This window comes from Epinephelus fuscoguttatus, linkage group LG16 (genome assembly GCF_011397635.1).
Source record: "Epinephelus fuscoguttatus linkage group LG16, E.fuscoguttatus.final_Chr_v1".
NCBI classification, from domain to species: domain Eukaryota; kingdom Metazoa; phylum Chordata; class Actinopteri; order Perciformes; family Serranidae; genus Epinephelus; species Epinephelus fuscoguttatus.
Window position 1 is genome coordinate 31,651,264 of NC_064767.1, and position 15,947 is coordinate 31,667,210.

The 15,947-nt window shown below is 39.9% G+C and overlaps 1 protein-coding gene across 4 annotated transcripts in view; it reads right to left on the reverse strand.

Annotated features, from left to right (window-relative positions):
- The window catches only part of LOC125903571 (gamma-aminobutyric acid receptor subunit pi), a 71,592-nt gene extending 56,941 nt beyond the window's left edge, over nucleotides 1-14,651 (reverse strand). Inside the window, exons 1-2 of one of the 4 annotated variants that reach the window (XM_049600565.1) lie at nucleotides 14,524-14,651; nucleotides 11,153-11,252 (exon numbers count right to left, since the gene is read on the reverse strand). The gene's annotated coding sequence lies outside the window, so the exon portion shown is untranslated. Of the gene's footprint in view, nucleotides 1-11,152; nucleotides 11,253-14,457 lie in introns of all 4 variants that reach the window. The other 3 variants (XM_049600564.1, XM_049600566.1, XM_049600563.1) reach the window with 3 other exon arrangements.
- Between the last annotated feature and the right edge of the window lie 1,296 nt (nucleotides 14,652-15,947).

A 15,947-nucleotide genomic window follows, 5' to 3' on the forward strand; every position in this document is an offset into this window, starting at 1 on the left:
TCAAAATACAAACCAACAGAATGAAAAAGATGGAAGGTGTAATGTGATATGAGACAGTATGTGCGGTTAATGTGGATTATTGAACTCTGGAGAGCATCCTGCAAAAAGATGATTTGCATGCTTCAGTGCATAGATGACAGCATCACCCATCACATATTGATCCAAATTAGTTTTTACCCCAGTGCAAGACAAGGAAAACTTAACTGCATGTGAGAAGACACTCAAATTAACATAATACAGCAACAGACTTTTAACCAGCTAGAGTCATGAGGTGCTTTTAATTATGCCTATGTATCTCACTCGCTTCCCTCACTTGTGTCTTATCTCCTCCTTGCAAGGTGCGATAGAGAGGTGAGAGGAAGTGACACCTGTGTTTCCTCACTCCTCTTCTCCTCAAGGTACACTTATGGGATTGGAAGATCCTCCATGGCGACGCAGGGGGAATGATTACCGGGTGGTGGGAGTCAAGTCAAGTCAATCAAATTTTATTTGTAGAGCACATTTAAAATCAATCGCAATTGACTAAAGTGCTTAATAGTCATCAAGTATAAAAACAGATAAATACAGAAACAAACAAGAATAAGGAACAGAAGAGAAGATAAATATAAAAGAGAAAATTGCAGCACAACAGAGGATAAGGCATTTAGGGCCTTTTCTTGGAACATCCTGGAGCATCTGATCGGTCGACCTCAGTGCCCTAACTGGAGTATGAAAATACAATAATTCTGCTAGATAAGGTGGCACCAGACCCTTTAAACCCTTATTAACAAGCAATAAAATCTTAAAATCAATCCTAAAACAGACAGGAAGCCAGTGAAGGCAGGCTTAAAGGAGATTTGGTTGTGATGGTTGTGCGCAGACCCTACTTACGTTGCCTACGCACGTCGCCTATTCCATTGTGAGCATTTTTACTTCTGCAGTGGTGTGTCTGTGTCACTCTGCAGTTACACCTCCAAAACACTAGTCAGCAGCGGAGGTTTCTGTGAAGTGCTGTAAAGTTTAGTTGATTCAAAACGCACCCAAAACACACATAAACATGGCTTAATAGAGACTGTTTGAAAAACAAGTACACAAATTGGCTTCACTACAACTCGCAGCATTAACACTTGTGTTAATCCGGACACATATTCCCCACAAATACAACATGCTAACATTATTATCACAAGCCTATGGCATTTTACATTGTATAAATTAGCCTAGCAACTAGCGATCTTTCCCTCTTCTCATATAAAACCAGGGACAACAGCAACATTTAACAAAGGGTTAGGGTTACACAGTTTTGCTCCATTACAACTCACAAAGTTCATTGACAAAACAACTGTCCTGTACTAAACACGTTTTTTAAGCAAATACAACATGCTAACATTATTAGCACAAGTGTACGGCATTTTACATTGTATAGATTAGCCTAGCAGCCGGCGATCTTTCCCTCTTCTCATATGAAACCTGGATAAATCCCAACGTATAAATTCCTGAAGGATAAGTCACACAAGACTTACAATGCTATTGTAGTGGAGGCTTTACTGTCTTCACAATTTATTGTTTCTTATCAGTGAACTACAAGTAAATACAAGCTTTGTTTCCCCTGAGGGAAATGGTTTCAGTATACCACAACAGACCAGAGGTCTGCGTCACTGCGACACGTAGTTACAATTCTGGGGAGGTGCACATTAGGCTACGGCATAGGTTACAGCGTAGGCTCCAAATCGTCGTGGAGTCTATGCTGTAACCTACACAACGATTCAACGCAGAACTACAAATTACGTGTTATACTGATGTTGTGTGATCCCGTTTTCTAGTAGAGTAGAGAGGACGCAAGGAGGCATAAAGTTGGGTGTCCACATAGCTATCTACTTTGAGGGTTTACTACACAGTCAACAACAAGCTTACAAAGTATACTGAGATTAAAGCAAAATACTCTACTTTCTGTATTTGTTGTAGTGTCTGACTGACATATCATACATCTCAGGATAGACAGTACCCAAATTAGCAAATGGCAGCACAGAAGATCTGCACAATCAGATTTGAGGGAATTCCCTCAAATGGAAAAGGATATCTCCTTCTTGAGATATCAGGTTCATGAAATTAGACAGACGCAAGGTCACAGTGACCGTGACCTTTAACCCCTGACCACCAAAGTGTAATCAGTTGATCCTTGAGTCGTAGTAGATGTTTGTGTCAAATTTGAAGAAATTATCTTTACGTGAACTTAACATATTGCATTCACGAGAATGGGATGGACAGATGAACGGACTAGCCTAAACATAATGCCTCCAGCCATGGCTATCACCGGCACAGATGCATAAAGATGCTGGCACTCAGAAGAAAACACAATGCTGACACAGGCCCTAAGTTAGCATAATGAAGCACACCCCTGGACTCAAAATAAGGTGGCAAAATAATGACAAAATTCACATCAGTGCTCCTTTTGTAACAAAGTTTTTGACTTCCATCATTAAAATGACTGGACGTAAGATTGTATCATTGTCTGTATATGCCCCAGTTACTCAGTGAATGGAGCTGATGGATCAAACAGTAAATGGGAAAAGCACATAATAATTTATTTTTTGTTTTCTCACTATCAGTTGTAATTGAATTCATCTGTCACTGTCTGTCAACAATGTTTTGATTTATAAATAAAGTGAATACATTACAGATTTCAGTCAAGCTTTTGTGGCCTTGTTTAACATTCACGATACAAAACTTCAGAATAGAATGTACTTGTAAACACACTCAGATGTAAAACTGTGCACAAAGAAAGCTGGCTATTGACGACTGCAGTTTTGACCCTAATCTTCAAAGCACTAAATATTTGCTTACTTGTTATTTTAGGAGATGAGACCATGGTTTATCAGCGTCCCAGGTCAGGCAGCGTTTCATCTAATGCACAGATATCTCCACTCTTCAGCCCATGTTCGTCTGTCAAATCTGCTCTTGCATCTGCCCAGGCTCAGTGACCATCGTGATGAAGGACACTCCAATGTGGGAGGATGGGTAACAGCCCTCCAAAGTGAAGCCTGTCTTTCAGCTGTGACTCCAACTGCTGGCAATTTGATTTTAAGCTGACTTGAAAAGGGCAGGAGCGAATATAAAAAGATGTGTCAGGCAGAACTGAGTCACTTCATCTAATTCTCTGGCTTTTCTCTCTTTTGTCGCTCTTCAAGGTACTTATTCTAGGCATACTGGATGAGTCACATCAATAGCATGTCAACCTTTGTGGCCTCTAAGCTGCTTGTCCATACTCAAATTCACCCTTTACCCCAGTTATTTTCATTTCTCTTCATAATAGCCATTACTTACTGAATGATGGCAGTGATTTTCAAGCTCGCGTAAGAGAACATTGTTTATGCTATTGTTAACAGGTGATAACTAGCTAACCAGTCACCATAGTTATAACAGAGATTGATTCCTGTTGTAGGGAAGCCAGGGTCAATTGTAAAAAAAAAAAAAAAAAGAATATTTTGATGTTATTACTGAAAAACCTTGTGAGCTATTGGGATACAATTTTAATTTATGTAACTTGTATCTGTATTCTACACTGAGTCTGAGTCACAACACTGATTGAAACATTATAAGTTAAATATTATATCTGCCCTCATGTGCAGGGAGGACTGTAACAACAAATGTGGGCAATTGTAACAGTATACTTAATACCTTCATATAAATAGCAAGGACAACAACTAGCCCAACTTCCAAGAATATAGATATAGTTTAAACAATTTAATATCCAATAAACAATTAATTTAAAAAGAAGAATTAGCCATATCAAGTGTGAGACATCAGTTGGCAGGCAGAGAGCAATTACCAAAGTGTTGTTTGTTAAAGAGTCATACGCAACCTGATCTCACAGAAATACGTGAAATGACCACAACCTCTTAACACCGCATTCCGTGGTGGCAGCACGTAATGGGTTGAAATTACGTGCTGCCACCACAAAAACAATGCCAATGTAAAGTCAGTTAGGGTCCTCTCCCGTGGTGGACACACGGATTCCCTGATTCAATCACGTCACGTCAACCTTGTTTTCCTCAATGATATCTTTAACATTCCTGTATACATACAAAAACGCGGAAGTGTCCTTGATATTAAAACGGCAAATACATTCCTCTGTTATAATTTCCCACCAATAATAATAATATTGATAATAACGTGATAATTCGGCTGTTCTAGATATTTGTTATAGCCTATTCAAATATTCAATCCCAAAAACGCCGTTTCTAGAGAACTTGCTAAAATATCTGAAATGAACCATCATGCCTACTTTTTCTTAACATATTTCATCTAGGTGCAATGTCATTACTAGTTCAGCTTTACTAGACATTTGATATATTCAGTAGATGTATCTTTTTACAACCCTGTTTTACAACAAGCCGCAAAAAAACTACCGTCCCAAAAACGCTGCTTTAGAGTACTATCTAAAATAACTACGATTAGCCAACATCCTTGCTTTTTTTCTTAACATAGTTCATCTAGGTGCAGTGTAATAATTACTTCGGCTTTACTAGATATTAGATTTATTCAGTAGATATATCTTTTTACAACCCTATTTAAAGCCCTACTTTGCAAATCAGAAGAACTACAACTATGTTGCTGATATGTATCAAACTGCGTGGCGTGGTCCCAGGGAATTGTAGTTTTTTAAAAATCTAAGTGTTTTTCCCAGATTTGGAAGTTGTAAACACTGAATTGAGAGTACACTGTGGACTTTAAGGGGATGGTAAACACATTTGTGAAATCAGATTTTAAATATCTAATTTCTAAATGGGTGAAAATTAATTTTATCCATATTTTATCCATATCTGACAGCACCCTCAGTTGTTGACTACACTCACATGATAGCTGAGGTCAAGAGCTCTCTATAACAGTTGGTCCCATGTCTGTACCCCCTTTAGTTGCTGAGTTATAAGCCCTCAAACATGCACTGAGGTCAAGGTTCAAAGGTCAATGGCTGAAAGCAGGAGCCATGTAGAATCTTCATACTGACATATGTTACTCTCCAGGTTGAGACCTTTCCAATGATGTATTTGGTTTAGCTCTACGACAAAGTTTAGATTTTTTCATTTTTTGGACACAAGCCATGCCAGGTGTAGTTTCAGAGAGCACTTCGAAGGCCCAGTGTATAAAATGAGTTTTGTTTGTTTCTTTGCTTGTTTTTATCTTTTTTACTGAAGATAGTTACTAACATGAGTCATCCTAATGAAATAAGCAAAAATAATATTAAAATCATATTGAAATTTTAAAATCTATTTACAGAGTGGAATGGTAGCCTAATAGATAACTTAGATAATATTTATTATTGTTTAGACACTTTATTATTGCTTAGATACTATTTAGCCTATTATTGTATTTACTTTTAGCATATTCTACTTTTGAGTAATTTCCGAGAAGTTATGATACAAAAAAAAAAAAAATTACAGACTGTGGAGACAACATCTTCCACGTCTCACGTCAATTAATTAACGCTACTTGTCGGCTTTTTATAATTTTTTTTTTTTTTTTTGCTGCTGCCTCCAGTTGAGAGTGGTGATTTGCTAAATACATTCTACAATAATAATTAGATTAACATTTGGTCTATAATATTGTTGGCTATTTTATGCATTTTAAGCAAAAAAAACGGAAGAATAAAAGAAATAAACACCAAAATAATTACTTTTTTTTATTGATACTCCTCTCTGACACACACACACACACACACACACACACTGAACACACGATTGAATGAATGAATGAATGAATGAATGAATGAACATTGGAAGTGGTTCAGCCACAGTCCCGCCAGCTGGCGTGGTCACATTGAGATTACATTTGTTTTTTATTACTAACAAAATGTTTTATATTGACCGTATGAATGGTTTCATTTTCAAATAAATATTTGGAAACGAAAATATGTTTTGGTGTACTTTTACAGAGTTTTGCAATATGTATATAGCCTACCTGTATCAAAATGTATAATTTTCAGCAGCGGTTTGTGTGACAGCTGCCACGGTTGGAGGTATAACCAGCGGGGCAGCCGCTGGTTCTGTGGCGCTGGCTTGGGGTCCACTCTCCCCTGGTGGAGTGGAGGGTGGCTGGGTTGCCAGGGGCAGACGGCTCCATATGATGGTGTTTCCTCTCTGGTTCTTCCATGCTCAGCCTTATTTTTATCTTCTTATTTATTTATTTATTTATTTATTTATTTATCAGTGGCGTTTGGATTCAGTTACGGCAGACGGATGGCAATCTGAAATGGAATGAAGCCCACAGACAGCGGACAGCAGCTAAAAAAAAGTAGTGAAACGCGCCCCATCCGCCCACAGTACAATGCTCTTAAAGCCCTACGTTATCAAAAGCTGGCAAAATACATTTATTTTATTTTATGGCCTTGACATTAACCTGTCATATTGTTGAGTTATCAAGGACACTTCTGCGTTTTTGTGTGTATACAGGAATGTTAAAGATATCACTGAGGAAAACGAGGTTGACGTGACGTGATTGAATCAGGGAACCCGTGTGTCCACCACGGGAGAGGATCCTAATTGACTTTACATTGGCATTGTTTCCATGGTGGCAGCACGTAATTTCAACCCATTACGTGCTGCCACCACGGAATGCGGTGTTAAGAGGTCGTGGTCATTTCACGTATTTCTGTGAGATCAGGTTTTTCTGTGAGATCAGGTTGGTCATACCTCGTCTCTAGTACAAACCAAATGTACCCACAGGTAAATATTAAATAACCTTACCTTACCTTGGGTTTCACTGATGCAGTTTGAGATGTTACAAATGGCCCTTATAAAATATGTAAAATTGAAATGGCTCAAACCAGGTTTTGAATCTGAGTATCAATACTAGACAACTATCACAAACCAGAAATAGTAGTTGACAAATAAGGTAATTTTCAGCCAATATGGCAATGTTAAGACAGCTACAGTGGGGGTCCAAGACAGCTTCCCATTTACAGACAGTAAAGATTTAAAAGCATGAGAAACTGGCTCTTACTGGGAATTGAACCAAGGTCCCAAGATTGAGAGGCAAAATATTTTCCCACTAGACTATTTATTGGACTATCTATGCCACAAAATATATAGGTAACACAGTAATTACAAACATTTAAGTGAACACAAAACACTTTCCTAAAATAATTAGAAAAAAAGTGAACCTATTTTGATGCCGTTGCTAAGCTGGACACCATTTTGCTGGTGTGAGGGTCAATTGCAACTGATCCTGACTGTACCCCCATGACACAAGCTACCCTGCTGGCTAGTAACAATGGAGCTAATATTTGACAAATATATTGAATGGTGGACAACTGAATGGTCATCAAAACTAAACAGATTTATTCATAGACATAAAAGGTTAAGACCGTATGAGGAAGATTGTAGATGGAAAAAAATACTTTAATACTTTAAAGATGAGTCCTGGCAGAAACACTTTGACAAGCAGCCTATGAGACATCATTTTGTCCTTTGTCAGGCATACAGGGATTATTAGAGACGTATAAGATGTATAAAGGCTAAAACACACCGGCGCCGTATGACGCACGTCAAAAAAGACGCCCCTATTATTCTCTTTTTACAGCACTTCTCACTATTGTCCTATTTTCCAGCGTCACTGCCCTTGAAAAAGCGCTTCTTGTTCAGAGAAAAGCCTATTTTGCACTTCCCAGCTCCCGTGGTAGCAGCTATGTTGAAGAGCAGAGAAGAAGAACTTTGGCACCATCTAGCTTAAGCAACTCACTTCCTCGTCTCTTGTTCTAATTGGCGGTTGGCAACCAGCTAGTCACATTACCGCCACCTAGTGGAGTGGAGTGTGCAAAGGAATTCCAATTGACGCCCCGCAGTGCGATGCTTTCTGTGTGTGCTGGGGGTGGCACTTGACTCATGTCAATGACGCTGCCGTCATGTGATGCCACATGCATTAACATGCATAATGCATTATGAATTAACATGCATAATGAGTTTCATTCATGGTTCTGTCTCATTTCTGATTGGTGCAATTTGAGATGTTACAACTGCCCCTGATCTCCCCTAGTGGCCCTGATGCACACTGGTTACACTAGAGGCAGCTATTGAAATTATCCATGCAGTAAAAGTTTTCTTTTTCTTTTTCATTCAATATTCAAAGGTTCTGATGAAACCCAAGACAAAATGACAACAGAAAAGCTTTTCATACATGGCTAATTTCTGCTCTTTGCCTTAAGTGTAACCAGCTGGAACCAAAGCCGCTACAGCAGGAAGAGGGAAATCATTATCCAGAATAGATATAGTGTCTGGTTAGCTAGCCATCGTTGTTCTGTAAACAAGAGCATATGTAAACAATGTACTAACCCTAACATATCCTCTGCTAGCTAAAAGCTAGTAATTACTTGTTAGCATGACACATGTTAAAACAGCTGTATTCATTTGCCAACATTTTATTTTTTATCTCAGCGTTAACACAAGTGGTCCTCTTAGCTAGCCAGCTAGCTAACCATGCTAAAAACAAGTTTTCAATACACTTACCGAATAGGCCAACCAAATCATGTCCAAAATGGCTTCCTTGTTCACTCTTTTACTAATAGTTACAAAACAAACACTGAGTAGTTTTGTCTAGGTGAGTAGGCAAGCAGTAGTGTTTTTTTGTTTTGTTTTTTTGCAATGGAAAAAAGACCTATTTACACTACTTTTTTTTTAACCCAAAACATTGCAAGGGGGAGCTTTGAGCCAAATTTGTATAGCCTGCATGCTATGTGCACATTTTTCCCATGTTATTTTACACTATAAAGTGAATATTTCACTTACAATTCAGGCATAGGGGGAAATTAAATATAATTCACTGAAGGTGGTAGTCATTCATGGTTCAGGGTTTTTTAAAGCACGCACCAATCAACTATATGAGAGCCAACTGGGGCTGAACATTTCTGGTAATGACCAACTTGCTGTTGGATATCATGATATCATTGATGGATGGAACCCATGGATATCATTTCCCGAAAATATCACAAAACGTGTGTTTTCCCTTTTAAAAAGTACCAGAGAGAGAGCAAGTTGCCTATTGACCCATCTTTTAATTGGTTGCATTTTAAGCCTATGATCTCGATCACACAGCTGATAACTATTGTGGTTTGTTTACATGACGTTACAGAAGTGCTGATTCAGTGTGAACAGAGAGAGACGCTTGCTGCTAGGACATGGTGTTAGGCATATATTTCCAGAGGGAAAAGTTTTTACTGGACATTATGAGTGAAGCGATTTAAGTATGTTTGGACTTGAGCTGATTTTACTGGTCAGAAGCAGAATAACGGAAAGCCTGCGCACAGCAATGCTGATGATAAAGCTGCTTGTTGTGTGAGAGAGACAGAAAGAGGTGAAGAGAGGGTGGAAGTTGGATTATTGCATAATGTTTCAATTTATCATAACGTACTCAGAACACTGTCATATTTTGAAGCTTAACCAAACCAGCTGATCCACGGTGCTGACTGTAGGTCAACCCGTACATCATTATAGGTAGTAATAAGAAAAGTATTTTGGGTTCCTTGCTACGTGTTTTTTATGGCTCGTTTTTGTAACCTTCAGTCCAGGTTTAAAGCATTAACAAATCCACATGTTTACAACACTGATTTTGATACCTCAACTTAGGGAATCAGCAAATAGGCTACTGAGTAGGCTACCAAGCAGACACAAATGCTCTCATAGGGATCAGCTCTGACCGCATTTCAGCCAGAGATGGCACGTTATTGTCTTATCTCACCTACCAGCATCGGTAATTTCTAGGCCTTGGCAACATTAGACCATCTCTGCTCTAACAGCTTGAGCTCCTCTAGTTTATTTTTTTCAGTTTTTCACCAGAGTTTATGATATGTAACTGATCTATTCAATCTAGGAGAAAAACTATGAGACAAAGGTGACTAAAGATATGGTGAAACATATGCCAACAATTAATGAACTTGATACAGCCTTCTGCCACAATCCATCCATAATCTAAGAAAAGGGAAAAAAAATTAAAAATATCTGACTCTGACACCATTTCAGCCAATATGCTTCATACACACAGCATGAAAGTACTCTTCCATGCACTCAAACTTCAGTCTAGTTCGCTTATCATAGATTTCTTTAGAAATTCCACAACTATACTGGAACAAAAAAAGCTCTTAAAGAATCCCTAATGTGAGAGTGATGGGAAAGACTAATGGAGTATTTCACTGTGTGGTAGAATAATTTCATCTGTCATCAAAAAATCTAAGTGATGTTGTCAGTGTAGGGTCTTTAAGGTTCTTGCCACAGTCTCACCAACACTTCTTATTTTATAAAAGTGACTTTACTCTGTGTACTCCTCAGCACACAGCCCAACAGAGACCTTTCACTCTTGCTTTCTTTCTTGCTCTATCTCCTTCTCTCTTTCAAACACGCCAGGGCAACGTCTCACAGAAACATTAGGGACTCTATGGACTTCAACTAGGCGGAGGCCTCTCCTCCCCTGTTTCATCTGTGGGTTTAGAAGTCTCGAGTTGATTCAGGCTCTGAGTGACTTCTACTTCTCATCATCTCAGACAGGTCTCTAGTGTCCATCGCTCTGCATTATTATTGGGATGAGTCAGCAGTGTTGCCGCTCAAACGTATTGTATGGGGAGGGAATTTGCGGGCTTGCAATTAGAGCAGTGATGATAGTGGTGAAGATGATGAGGAGGAGGAATCAGAGGAGATGGAAAAGCTATAAAATGGATGTTATAATGATGAAGTAGGGATGGTGTTTAAAGGATTGTTCCAAATTGCAGGAAAAACACTTTTTGGCCCTCTTGCCAAAAGTTAGAAGAGAAGAATGTTATTGGATAGGGTTAGCTTAGCACAAAGACAGCTAGCCTGGCTCTGTCCAAAGCTCCACCTAAAACGCTAACTAATTAATCATTATAGAGCTGCAAAGTTGCAAGGATCTATTTCGAACGCCCTTGGTTCCAGATGTAAAAATCTCATTTATTTTTCATCAAGACAATGTTACTTCACAATTGAAGTTGTGCTATTTTTTGTTTGTTTGTTGTTTTTTTTCATTTTGGCCCATGTCTGCTAACTTGGAGGGGGCTGGGTCTATGACCTATACCCCAGCCAGCCACCAGGGGGCAACCGAGATGTTTTGGCTTCATTGTCAGGGAGTTAAAGGGATAGTGCACCCAAAAATGAAAATTCAGCCATTATCTACTCACCCATATGCCGACGGAGGCTCTGGTGAAGTTTTAGAGTCCTCACATCCCTTGCGGAGATCGGCGGGGGGAGCGGCTAGCACACCTAATGGCTGACGGCGCCCTAGAGCACAGAGAAGCAGTTAGAGCTACAGGCTACAGTGAGGCTAAAAACAGAGTTCAAATGATGTTTTTCGAAACAACTTTTTATGTCGGGGCTTCAGGACACTTGGATCACTACGGATGAGCATGTTGGAGATATTTTGTGGTTTCAATTTTGTGTTCTTGGACGTTAGTCTGGGGCGCCGTCAGCCATTAGGTGTGCTCGCCGCTCCCCCCGCCGATCTCCGCAAGGGATGTGAGGACTCTAAAACTTCACCAGAGCCTCCGTCGGCATATGGGTGAGTAGATAATGGCTGAATTTTCATTTTTGGGTGCACTATCCCTTTAAAGTTCACTGTGGAGAAAACTATAAAAATCTTAAGATAAAGTTCATTCACTTTTGGATTCTGACTCAGTTTTGGATGAATTCCCAGCTGCAACAACAAAGTGTTTGGAATTTACTACTGCTCTGATTTGTGCTTCTATATCTGGCGTTTTCTTCATAGCAACAGCAGCAAAGGGTCATGAAAACTGGAGTATTCAGAGCCACACACCAAACCAAAGTATTGGACAAAATGTGATTTTTCAGAGACAAAGATTAATTAATTTGCTAATCATGCTATAACATGGGTCACTGTACAGAGGAATTCTGTTTCTATGTTAGGTAACATTGCAGACTGTTTGTATGTATACCTGCCAGAAGTAATGTACCCTATTTCAAATACAACCCATGTACTCATGAAAGCTGTAATCACATGACCAATGCACTATGGAAGTAAAGAAGGAAGTAGTGCCAAAGTCCAAGTAAGGAGACAGGTTGGGGTGGTGGGTCACATAAACACAGGACTTTACCCCAGGAGACTACTTTTCATGTCCTGTTTGAAACCAGGGAATTTTGAGTTATTTAAGGTACATCGTCACATCATCACATTACATAACGTAACATTAAGTGCATAACTTCAGGTACTTAATGATGATCCTATCCATGTTTCTTTTCTGAAACCTAACCTATGTAACTTTACAACATGTACGTAATGTGACGATATCTGACCATGCTTCTCTTCCTAAACCTAACAAAACCAGTAACTGATTTGTTTGATAACATACAAAATGTTGTATCAAGATATGTTAAACTCTGAGTTTTAGTCGCAGTTTTATTTATTTGAGAAGGGACATTGCAAATTACTAAATACACATGGTAGAAAAATGCCAGCATTATCCAAGAGGCTATTATTAATCTATAGAATGCTATTTCTGAACGAAAGTGAAAAAGCATATTGACCAATAACGTCAAACTTTTCCTCCAAGAAATAACTCATTCACACACTGCATATAACTGTTTGCGAGCTTCTGGTCCTGTATGACCACCCCTCTGGGCTTTGGCCACATTTCACATGTTATTACGTGTAATCTTTGAAAAGAAAAGCCTGAGGGGAATCCAGTCGATCTGAAGACACATGTGGACACTGTGACAGCTCGAGAATGGACATTACCAGAAGGACTTAGGCCATCAGATTGTATTACCGATGACACATGACGCTGTGCCCTTGAGCCAAGGCAAGAACCCATGAGACTAAAAGCAGAGAGTGACACAACTGCTGCCATGATGCACCTGCACTGCAAACAAACCTGGTGAGTCTAAAATGTTTTGAATTCAGTGCCAAATATCAAACGGAACAAAAAGTGGGGTCATAAGGTCTGCACCTGTCATATGGGATGTGCTCCACAAGGCAACGCTCCTATTTAGCTTAATAAACCACAGAAAGCAGTCAATAAGCAGGTAACAGAAGCAAACAGGAGAGGGGGATAAATCAATACGGAACGAGAAAACTCAAAACGAAGCCACTCCAATACTTCAATATGTTGTTTAAGGCTGCCATATTTTGATTCTTCTATGTTGTCTATCTGAGATAGAAAACGCACCCCCAGCTCTGGGGTTTTGATGATAACAGAGAGCCTTTCCATTATCTCTACACAACTCTATTTATGTAAATCTCATTCCTCTCCCTTTCCGTGCCTGGTTGTGTTGACTGGCCTGCACTGTGAGAGCTAAATCTGAAAGGCAGCTGGCAGTTTATACCCAGAGAGAGAACAAAAATCTGCACCAATTAAGTACGTCTTACAGTCTGTGCTTATTCTGCTGATTACAGGCATTATCATCGCGGTAAATATAGTTTCAGAAATTAGAAGAGGACTTGGGGAAACTCATCACAAGGCTTCATGGAGTGTTAGCGTTGATTTTAATTAGTTTTTATCAGAGTGGAATCATAGCATTGCTGGGAGCATTTGTCTGTTGACTTGACAGCTTAACTGTTTTTATCTGATGTGGAGCTGCTGGGTAAAGATTGGCCAAAGTAGACACCACCGTTGATAAGAACTATCTAATACACAAGGTTAGACTGGCTTGTGAATGTCTACAGGCTGTAGTGTTTAACCCAGATAAATTCTCCATTTAGTCTCCTGGTAACACACACTTCCTATAAAGACACCACTATAAGGCAGGTTCCACATCACCCTAAGGGTGTGTATTAAATTAATACCATAACCTTCATCTTCATGCCACTTTGATAACCATCATTCTTAAAATCCCTCCAGTGCTCACCTAAAGGTTACAGTTTGCTTGATGAGCTTGACCACAGCTGGAATACTGGAATGTTGCACCTATTATAAACTGAGCACAATCTCCAAAAAATGTCCCTATGGGGAAAAATCAATCAAAGTGGCTTGCGTGGTTAAGCAAAAACTTGTTAACCTCCTAACCCTCAATCACATCAAGAAAGAGCATCATCTATGCACTGGTGCACCAACAGTTTACACAGACAGAATTAATTGAAAGCAGCAGGATTTAGGGAGCGTGTGTGTGTGCGCGTATGGATACACACACACACACGCACACACAGAGGCAAACCATGCATTTGGCTGTTAAGTAACACCGAGATACGCCTGAAATTGTAGACTTCGCATGAAGATTTTTACATATTTTTGGATATTTTCGGACTTAAACAAAAGATCACTCCATACTTCAAAGTTGAAATCATCAGCGGACTTTTGTATCCAGCCTGAATTAGACGGCACGCTCTATTCAAAGGCGCGCTGGTGAGGAAAAAGGCGCACGACAAGACGACAAACGTCTCCAAAATTTGAGGCGCAGCAAACATGAACAGGTTGCCGCCCACCATTTCAACAAAAAAACATCCAGGAAAATAAAGTTAAAATCCGAACTTTACCTGTGACTGCCGATCGCCGTGAGCATGTCATATATGTCAGCGCATCCTGGAAATAAGAGTCCGTACCGTGAGAATGTCCCCTCAGATCGGCGTGCTTGTAACCGTGACTTCCATCCAGTTTTGTTAAGCACAGCACCTGCTGATCCGCGCATACATATGCCCGCACGAACAACTGGTTGTGCTCCGTCAGCGGATTCCCATTAACCATTATGGGCTGGACGCGCCGCTGCGCAATGACGCACGCCATGGACTCGCGGCTGATTTGGAGTCTCCAAAGCTGCCCAAGATGAATGCCAAAAATATCTGTCATGATGATGTCGACTGTGCATTGCCCTTCTATTACAGTATGAGGGGGGAAGCGATATTTTAAGCCACAACTAAGGCTTTTTTTTCCCATCAATACCTTCACATGAGACAACCAGAAATTTAATGAGTATTTGACTGAAACACTCAACAGCGATTCACATATTTTAAATCAAAGGAATCACAGTGGAATAATAATCTATTATGACACACAACACATGCTGTATGTTATCATTCCTTCTCTATTTTGGTACTTTGAAGAAATCAAGTGACATTAATCCTGTCAGTGCACATTTAACGCTTCACAGCAGCACTTCAAGCTATTATACTTTCTAATCTGCTCCTTAGAGAGAAAAATAAGTTGGGTTAAAAATTCAGGGCAGAACGCTCAGGGGCTACAAGTCAGGATGGAGGACCTTGTGCCAAGGTGTTGACCCTTGATGGATGGAGCTCGACAACCTTCCTTAGGCCTCACCTCTTTGCCTCTGCGCGGTATACCGGGAACACTTCCATCCAAAGCACCCCAAGGGGCGTGAGGGGCGGTCAGTCAGGCAGCATCTGATCCGATCTTAGCACACGTGTGCCATAACTGTTGCCACTCAGTGGCTGCATGGTAGGGCAGGAGAGTGCTAGAGACCACCATTCAAGCGGGAGAGGGTTCAAGCCACTCAGCTGAAGCATGCTTAAGTAGGACAAAGAATCCCTTCCACCCATTGATGTATTAGCTTCAACCTCCAGGGAGGCTGCTCTCTAGCTGATCCTTGATCCCTGACCATACTGTGGAAGGAAGAGAGAACAGGATGAGTTCCCTGTAGGGATCTTTGAAGCATTAGCAGAATGGAGCTACACTATAGATTGTATTTTCAAAGAAGCAGAGATTTACTGGATGCATTTTGTTGGTTGAGTTCAGTGAGAGAAAAACAGGAAAAAAAAATCTAATACAAATGTCTTGGTATTCAAAGAACTTGTGAATAAACTTAAAATCTCAAAAACAATATTTTGGGTTATGCAAAATGACCACAGAGAGTTTTACAGTCAGGGGAAGTGGCATTTTAGCAACATTGACACTCCTTTACGCTTACTTTTGCCAGAGGGTGCTGAAAAGTCTAAAGGTCAAAAGCGCTGTGACCTGGCAACTCAGACTCTGTGGATGTGACATCATTAGTTTGAATTTGGCCTTGCACTTT